We start from the raw sequence: 9703 nt of genomic DNA on the forward strand, positions 1-9703 counted from the left end.
AGGAAGGATTCGGTAATGGCAGAGAGAGGAGAGGAGGAGCCCCACGCCTCCACCCCTGCCATCAGGGCGCGGAGTGTGGGAGAAAGAAAGGCCACCATAAGAGAGGGCAGCTTCCAGAGCAGAGTCAGACTGAGTGAGCCAGGTCTCAGTTATAGCAAATAGGATCAGAGAGTGAGAGAGAAACAAGTCATGGACAGAGAGGAACTTGTTAGAAAGGGAGCGAGCATTCCAAAGGGCACAGGAGAAAGGGAGAGAGGAGGAAGGGTGACAGGGGTGGGTATGTGGTTGGAGGGGTTTACACCAGAAGGAGTAGAAGTTGCATTTGGCAGGCAAGGACGAGAGCATGTAGAAATAAGGCAGGGACCAGGATTGGATGTCCAAGATAATCAGCGCACCTCGTAGGAAGAAAAAAGAGAAGAAAAGAGCACAATAGTGAAGCAAGTTCACAACACAGTGCTAAGGTTATAACTGGTGAGATATGCACTTACATTTCAGTGCCTGTCTCAGGCATGTAATGGTATCTTTATGTGTCCTCACCACCATGAAGTCATCACGATTTTTCAATAAACTTCTTTAAAATTCCGTTTATATATAGAATATATCAGGAAAATTTCACACAACAGATTTAAAATATGAGCACAGACCAGTTCATATAATTCCGCAACCTCCGGTGTCCGCGACAGTCTCTCGCCGCATGCTCGGCATTCTGTGTAACTCCCGGTTCCTGGTGCCTCAATGAAACTGCTCCTCCCGGCAACCCTACGCGTTTCAACGGTGATCCGTCTTCGTCAGGGGTAAGTATGGTATGTTCCGGTGTCCCTTCTTAATATATCCCTCTCTAACAAGGCTACACACATTTCTTTAATTACGCTAATAACGGAGAGGGACGGACAATATATTATACAACACATAGCAAGATTCTATACAAAATATATAAAAAAAAATCAAAAAGGTCTAACTACATACCATAAAAACCGTATTGAAAGACAATTTTAGATCGTAGCAAAGTTCTAAAATGTATCCTATTTAATTCCTAAATAATCTATGAGAAGAGACATTAATCTTCTGCATTAAAGATATCTAAGTCATAGCTGCTTTTGGATATACAATATATTTAATGGTTTAGGATACACAATGTCTAGTATCAAGTGTTGATTATAGTGATTAACTAATATTAAAGTTATAATCTAAATATAAAGTGATATGTTAATTTACACAAAATAACTATTTTGTATTTCACAATATTACATTTAACAATATTAAATTAATTAAGTGATATTAGTGAATTAAAATATAACCCAATTGTATAATAATACAGTATTTATATTTTATTTAATTAACAACAATAAATGTCTTTAAAGTATAATTAGTGAATTAAGTGAGAAAGCAACTTAAATCTATATTGATATTTAATCCCCTAGGTGTTAGTGTTTTTAATTTGTGTATCCAGAAAGTTTCTCTTTGAGATATTTTTTTTGAACCAAGTCCCCTCCTCTTTGATTTAACTCAATCTTGTCAATTCCCATACATTTTTAAACCTTCTGGGTTACTGGAATGACACTGTTTAAAGTGATAGGAGAATTGTGAGTCTCTAGTCCCTTTTTAATGTTATGGTAATGTTCACCAATGCGTTGTTTTAAATATCTTTTGGTGCGTCCCACATATTGTAAATTGCAGGGACACACCAAAAGGTATACAACACGTTTTCTGTTGCAATTTATGAATTCTTTAATTTTAATGGTCTCTCCTATTTGTATTGATGTAAATTCTACATTTTTAATGCCATATTTGCAATAAACACATTTTCCACATTTAAAGAATCCTGTTGGCAAACATTTACTGAGCCAATTACCTTCTTTTATATCTTTTCTATGAATACTAGGAGCAATATATTTTTTAATATTATCAGCTTTTTTATAGATTATGTTAGATTTCTCTTTTATGTGATCTTGTAAAAGAGGATCTTCCTGTAGAATATGATGATGTTTTTTTAGAATTTTTTCTATTTGTTTATATTCTGAATTAAATTGAGTAATAGGTCACTGATTTGTTGTCAATTTTTTTTATTTTTATTTTTTTTATTTTAATCTATCATGTCTTCTCTATTAGCTTTTAGAACTTCTAGTTTAGCTTTGTGTACAAGTTCATTATTATATTTTCTTTCCACAAATCTATTAATTAAAGTTTTGGACTGTTCTAGATACATACTGTCATCCATGCAGTTACGTCGGATTCATTGAAATTCCCCTTTGGGGACGTTGTTGAGCCATCTGGAGTGATTGTATTGTATTGTATGTCTGTATTTATATAGCGCCATAAATGTACATAGCGCTTCACAGTATGGTTGCTGGTAGACAGTATGTAGCTATTGCAGTCCACTGGTTTGTAAAAAGTACGGGTTTTAATTTTTCCGTTATCTATAAAGATACAAAGATACAGAAATTCTATTTCTACTGTACTACAATTATAAGTAAACTTTAAATTAAGATCATTTATGTTAATCTCTTCTAAAAACTTGACTAGTTTATCTTGCCCTCCACGCCAAATTATAGGAATATCGTCAATGAAACGTCTGTAGAGCACCAGGTATGCTTCCAGGACGCAACCTGCCCATATGGTATCCTCCTCCCATTTACCCATGAACAGGTTGGCATAGCTGGGAGCAAACCTGGTGCCCATTGCGGCCCCGACAATCTGTACATAATATTGATTATTAAATATAAAATAATTATTGGTCAAAATATAATAGATACTATCCAATATGAATTTGTTTTGATCATTATGCAAAGATAAGTCCAAATCTAAATAATATTTAATAGCCTCATATCCCTTTTGATGATTTATATTTGAATATAGGGAAGCGACGTCACACGTCACTATAATATCTACCTCTTTCCATTCTACATTTTGTAATAGATTGATGACATGTGCACTGTCTTTGATATGAGATCTTAGATTTGGTACCTATCCCTGCAACTGATGGTTGATATATTGAGATAGATTTGAACTTTTGAAATTAATGCCCAAAATGATAGGGCGACTGGGCGGGTTTATTGGGTCTTTGTGTACTTTTGCCAGATAGTAAAAGGGTGCAATGTTTGGATTTTTTTTTTGATTCTTCATCATATCTAGTTTTATCCATTAGAACAACCCCACCCCCCCTTTGTCTGCACTTTTTATAACTAATTTGGTATTTTTTGTTAGTTTATCCAATGCATTCTTCTCCTCTTTAGTCAAGTTTTGTTTAATTTTATGATTATTTTTCTGTAGTTCTTCAAAATCCAGGGACCAGGATTGGGAGAGATATCCCCAAAAGTCAGGAGGAGAAGCATGGATAGGAAGAGAATGTGTGAGGATGTTTTGTTGGGGTGTGTTTTAGTGCATGGGGTATAGTTGTGTAGTGACAGAGGGCGCAAGTAAGAAAGGAGTTCATGTGAACTGAGAAGTGGCGAAGAAAGGAGAGATGGAGATATATAAATAGAGTTGGAGACATAATGTGGCTGGTAGAAAGAAGTGCATAATTTGAAAACAAGTGAGGTCATAGCAAATATAAATAGTAATGGCAGCATCACAGCAAAAGTAAGGCCTCGGTCCCGCTGCGCTCGTTGGCGCGGGCGGCCATGTCGCGAGTTCCCCACCAGCAGGGGAATCCTCGCGAGCCGGTCCCGGTCCCCCCTGGCGGCACAGCTGACTACACGCTGTGGCGCGTCAGCCGCTAGGATACACAAGAGAATGGTGTTTCCTAGCGTTGACGCGTCACGTGGTGTGGCTGTGAGCCAATGGGGAGGGGAGGCTTCGGGAGGAGGAGAGGCTTCGGGGAGCAGGGAGGAGTGTGGAGTGAAAGCAGGTGAGTGCCTGTCTGTGTGTGTGTCTGAGTGCGTGCGTGCCTGTCTGTGTATGTGTGTGCCCGAGTGCATGAGTGCCTGCCTCTGTCTGTGTGTGTGTGTGTGTATGAGTGCGTGAGTGCCTGCCTGTGTGTGCGCGCGTGTGTGTGTATGAGTGCGTGAGTGCCTGCCTGCCTGTGTGTGTGTGTGTGTGTGTATGAGTGCCTGCGTGTGTGTGTTTAAACTTACCCTCAGCAGCTCCAGCCCGAGTCCGTGGAGGGAGGGGGGAGGAGAGTAGCGGGTCCCTCCGCTCAAGCCACGCCCCCCCTCCCTGTCAAGCCTCCCACTCCCGCCCACCTCCCGCTCCGGCTCCCGCTCCCTACAGACCGCATATCGCGGTCTGTGTATCTCAGCGCACCGCCTGTCTGCAGTGCGGGTGCGCTGACTCTGGGAGCGGGGCCTTAGCCTAAGGCCTCGGTCCCGCTGCGCTCGTTGGCGCGGGCGGCGAGTTCCCCACCAGCAGGGGAATCCTCGCGAGCCGGTCCCGGTCCCCCCTGGCTGCACAGAGCACTACACGCTGTAGCGCGTCAGCCGCTGGAGACACCAGAGAATGGTGTTTCCTAGCGTTGACGCGTGACGTGTGTGGCTGTGAGCCAATGGGGAGGGGAGGCTTCGGGAGGAGGAGAGGCTTCGGGGAGCGGGGAGGAGTGTGAAGTGAAAGCAGGTGAGTGCCTTTCTCTGTGTGTGTGTCTGAGTGCGTGCCTGTCTGTGTGTGTATGTGTCTAAGTGCGTGAGTGCCTGTCTGTGTGTGTGTGTGCCCGAGTGCCTGCCTCTGTCTATGAGTGCGTGCCTGTGTGTGCGCGCGTGTGTGTGTGTATGAGTGCGTGAGTGCCTGCCTGTGTGTGTGTGTGCGCGTGTGTGCGTGTATGAATGAGTGCCTGCGTGTGTGTGTTTAAACTTACCTTCCAGCTCCAGCCCGAGTCCGTGGAGGGAGGGGGGGGAGAGTAGCGGGTCCCTCCGCTCAAGCCACGCCCCCCCTCCCTGTCAAACCGCCCACCTCCCGCCCACCTCCCGATCAAACCTCCCACCTCACGCCCACCTCCCGCTCCGGCTCCCGCTCCCTACAGACCGCAGATCGCGGTCTGTGTATCTCAGCGCACCGCCTGTCAGCAGCGCAGGTGCGCTGACTCTGGGAGCGGGGCCTTAGCCTAAAGTGCTGAGAAGTGCAGTCGGGGATAGATAATATCCTCCTTTCCAGCGTAGATCAAATTCAGGAATCAGGACCAGTAGATGTTGTCCACTTGTTCACTCCTATTGAACACCCTTTTAAACTCCAGCACTAACATTGTACTTTAAACCTGGCTTCTTCAAACATGCCTGCAAACAGCAAGACTGCTGTGTGCTTGCTTATATACTTCTAAAATGTCACCTGACTGAAGTGTCAAAGCTGAATTTAATTAAGAGACATTTCAAGGGGTGATTTGGAGACAGACAGACAATTCAAATATAGTTTTACCTGAGAAGGTAAGAAAAAGATTATCAGTAATTCAATAGAGTAGATGTAGTTCCCAACTCCCTTTAAAACTCCAGCACTAACATTCTACTTTAAACCTGACGACTTCAAACATGGTTGCCTTATTATTACTGGTATAAGGGTAATAAAGCAGACAAACTACAGTACTTGCAAGTAAGTTAAGAGGTTTAAATCTAAAAGTCTCAGCGTTAAGACAAGGTAACGAGGAGGTCACTCATAATCCTATCCAAATTGCCAAGGAATTTTCTAAATACTATAATAATTTGTATAATTTGGACACATCAGACCCCAACTATTATAAAACATCCCTTAAACAGAGAGCTACCTACAGTCTTGTGCGGTGCCAAAGTTGACAGAGGAAGAATTAGAGGTTCTTAATGCTAAAATTAATATCTCGGAGTTAGAGGTTATTAAAGGTCTGAAATCCTCAAAAGCCAGGGGCACGGCTTGATTTTCAAATCTTTATTATAAAAAATATTGGGGAATTTTAGCACCATATCTTTTTGATATGTTTAATAGTTTTTTAGCGGGTTCCCAGATTCCCACACAAATGTCAAAAGCAAATTTAGTAGTGATACCTAAACGAGGAAAAGACCCAATGAGTTGCACAAGTTACAGGCCAATTTCACTTCTTAATACTGACTTAAAAATGTATAGTAAAATATTGGCGAATAGATTCAATCCAATTCTTTCATGCCTAATACATAATGAGCAGGTAGATTTTATAAGCAAGTGTCAAGCCTCGAATAATACATGTAAGATTATTAATATAATAGATTATGTTCAGTCTTCTAAACCCAAAGCGATGTTATTTTAAAAGAGGTCCAGGCCCTATATGACGCCCCAACAGCTTTTTAAAAAATGCCAGGAGGGGGGGGGGGGAATTAAACCAAATTAGAATTAAGAATGGCACTAGGCATGGTTGCCCATTTTCTCCCCTGCTTTTTGCATTAACAATTGAGCCGCTTGCAGTTAGAATAAGGATGAATCCTAAAATGCAGGGTATTAAAATCAGCCAGGAAAATGTCAAACTTTCTTTGTTTGCCAAACAAATATATATCGCCGCGCTTATCCATGTAAGGAGCATGCAGCTGTCGAAGGGATTGGCCATACAAATGTGAAAAACAGACAGTGTTTGCGCTTCTCCCTTTGGGATAGCAATAATTGGGGAATATATATATATATACACACATATATATATATATATATATATATATATATATATATATATATATATATATATTGTGACAGAAACCAGGGGTTGGTAATAAACTCCATATACAGGGCTCCCAGGATACTGAACAGTTTCTGTCCTGTCTAAGCTGAACAGGGCAGCCTCGTAGTACAGGCACTCCATTCCACAGTTTGTCTGCTGCCTGTTTTCTGTCACCTGTCATGCTGATTAGAGTTCAGGTATATAAGACCTGTTTCCTGTTTCCTCTGGGCCCCGCCCAAGAGCCTGGAAGGCTGCTGAACTGCAGAGGGGTGAGAAAGCCTCTTTCCCAAATCGCTTCATTCATTCTGTTAGTTTGTCTAAAGACTGCAAAGGTACTTATTTTGTTGGTGGAAGTGGACAAGCCACTTCCAACTCTGAGTCAGGGACATCTAAGTTTTAAGTTATCGCTCAGACGAGCAGCTTTTTGTTTGGCTTTGTTTTCTGTTTACACTGTAGCAGTCCCAGTGCCTGGGACTGAATAAACCAGGTATAGCCTGTTTAAAGGAACAGTATGTGACGTCTCATCATTTAACCTACCCTAAAAGACCGTGTTCTAACAGTCCCGGACAGACGGCGGAGCCCCGGAGTAAGCCGTTTGTCACATATGGTGGAGAATGCGGGCAGAGCACTAGGGGGTCTGCGGGTTGAAGAACTTTGAAGAAAAAAAAAAAAAAAAAGAGTTTTTTTTCATCCTCTGCAAACAAGATGGAAGACGTGGTGGGTGCGCTGGTACGCAATGTCGCTGCCCAGAAAGACGCGAATGAAACCCAGCAACAGCTATTAATAGCCCAGCAAGAAACTAATGCAAACCAGCAGCAGACGAATGCAGCCCAGCAACAGCTGCTAATAGCCCAGCAAGAGATTAATGTCAACCAGCAACAGGCGAATGCAAACCAGCAACAGACGAATGCAAACCAGCAACAGACGAATGAAGCCCTGCAAAACGCGAATGCACACCAGCAAGAGACAAACCGCTTGCTGAGAGAGGAGCAACAGCGGTTCGCTCAGGGCTTACAGCAGGAACTCGAGATCCTGAGGGGGACTATCAGTAACCTTCCACTGGCAGCGGCAGCCCCAGTTCCGAAAATGACCAGGGCAAGCCACTACCTTCAGAAGATGGGACCCTCGGATGATGTGGAAGCCTATCTTCTCACGTTTGAACGCACGGCACAGAGAGAGGGATGGCCAGAAGCTGAGTGGGCTGGTCTAATCGCACCCTTCCTAAGCGGCGAACCCCAGAAGGCTTACTTTGATCTAGAGCCAGCCGAAGCTAACGTCTATGCAAAGTTGAAGTTCGAGATCCTCGCCCGCCTCGGCGTAACCACGGCTGTTCGTGCCCAAAGGTTTCACGCATGGTCCTTCACGATGGATAAAGCCACCCGAAGCCAGATGTATGACCTCATCCACCTCGCCCGGAAGTGGCTACAACCCGAGATCAACTCAGCAAGCCACATCGTGGAACGGTTGGTCATGGACCAGTTCTTGAGGAAACTTCCCTCTGCCTTACGTCGTTGGGTCAGTCGGAGTGACCCCCACAATGCGGATGAGCTTGTTGCCCTTGTAGAAAGGTTCAGTGCAGCAGAAGAGCACCCGCAACCCACAGTCGTGGAGCAACCCCACTACCCGAGGTTCCAGGACTCTTCCAGAGACGGTAAAAGGGTACCGGGGTTAAGGGGTGCTGAAGAGCGGCGACCACCTTCACGCCGCTCCAGCAACAGTGGTTCGCACACTAAGGGCAATAGCCAACATGGGGAGCCGGGAAAAGGCTCTAAGTGGGACACAGACTATGTACCTAAATGTGTAAATTGTCATGAGAGGGGCCACACAGCAAAAATCTGCCCACTAAATGATGAGCCCATGCAATGCAACAGCGTGGAACCTTATTCGCTGTTGTCCCAATGTATGGGCCCTAGCCCAGAGGACCCCTTGAATAACCATCTGTGGGCATTTGTAAAGGTTAATGGTAAGAGGGTTCGGGCACTTCTTGACTCTGGGAGCATGGTCACACTAGTGTCCGAATACCTATTGCCCATTAAGAAGAAACAGGTAAACAGTTCACAAAGAGTGGCAATTTGTTGTATACATGGGGATAATCATGAATATTCCACTGTTGATGTTTTTTTTGAAACAGAATTTGGTTCTTTAGATTTCAAGGTGGGTGTTGTACCCAAACTGGCACATGATGTGTTAATAGGGACCGACTTTCCCCATTTTCTAAAAATGTGGTCTCCAGCTCAGAATAGCGCCCAGAGTTCAATAGCGGACCATAACGAAGTGTTAGAAGAAACAAATCCTTTCCCTTTTTCAGAAATGGATGTTGACGAGGGCCCAAATAAGAAGGGGGAAAAGGAGGAGTGCTGTGAAATTCCCTTCCCCATCACTACTTTGGTAGGGAATACCCCAAATCAAGATGTTGATCAGGCACTTACCACCCCAGTACAGGATAAGACCCTCGCTGACCTAGAGGTCAGTCCTGGGAGTTTTAAGAAGGCCCAGTGGGAGGACCCCACATTAGCGGTAGCAAGGGGAAATATACGGGACCAGAATAGTACTCATGGCCAACCAGATAGGTCACTTGCTTATCCCTACTTCGAGGTAGAGAACGACCTAGTATATCGGGTTGATAAAAGAAAATCAGTTACAACTAAACAATTGTTGGTACCACGGACATTCCGTAACGTAGTATTACACCTCGCACATAGTCATCCATTGGGGGGACACCTAGGGGTGGAAAAGACAAAAGAAAAGGTTCTCCGAAGCTTTTATTGGCCTGGGGTTCTGGCAGAAATTACAAACTATTGTTCCTCATGCCCAGAATGTCAGATCACCGCCCCGTTCAAAGCATACCGCAGCCCATTGGTACCCCTTCCCATAATAGAGGTACCATTTGACCGGATTGCTATGGATCTAGTAGGACCCCTAATAAAGTCTGCTAGGGGACATCAGCATATATTGGTAATATTAGATTATGCTACCCGATATCCGGAGGCAGTTCCCCTACGTAGCACCTCTGCTAAAAACATAGCAAAAGAGTTAGTACTTCTGTTTTCCCGGGTCGGAATTCCTAAAGAGATCTTATCTGACCAGGGAACACCATTTATGTCCCAAGTAACAAAAGAGCTATGTAAA

Source organism: Ascaphus truei, chromosome 1 (assembly GCF_040206685.1).
Source record: "Ascaphus truei isolate aAscTru1 chromosome 1, aAscTru1.hap1, whole genome shotgun sequence".
Lineage (NCBI taxonomy): Eukaryota > Metazoa > Chordata > Amphibia > Anura > Ascaphidae > Ascaphus > Ascaphus truei.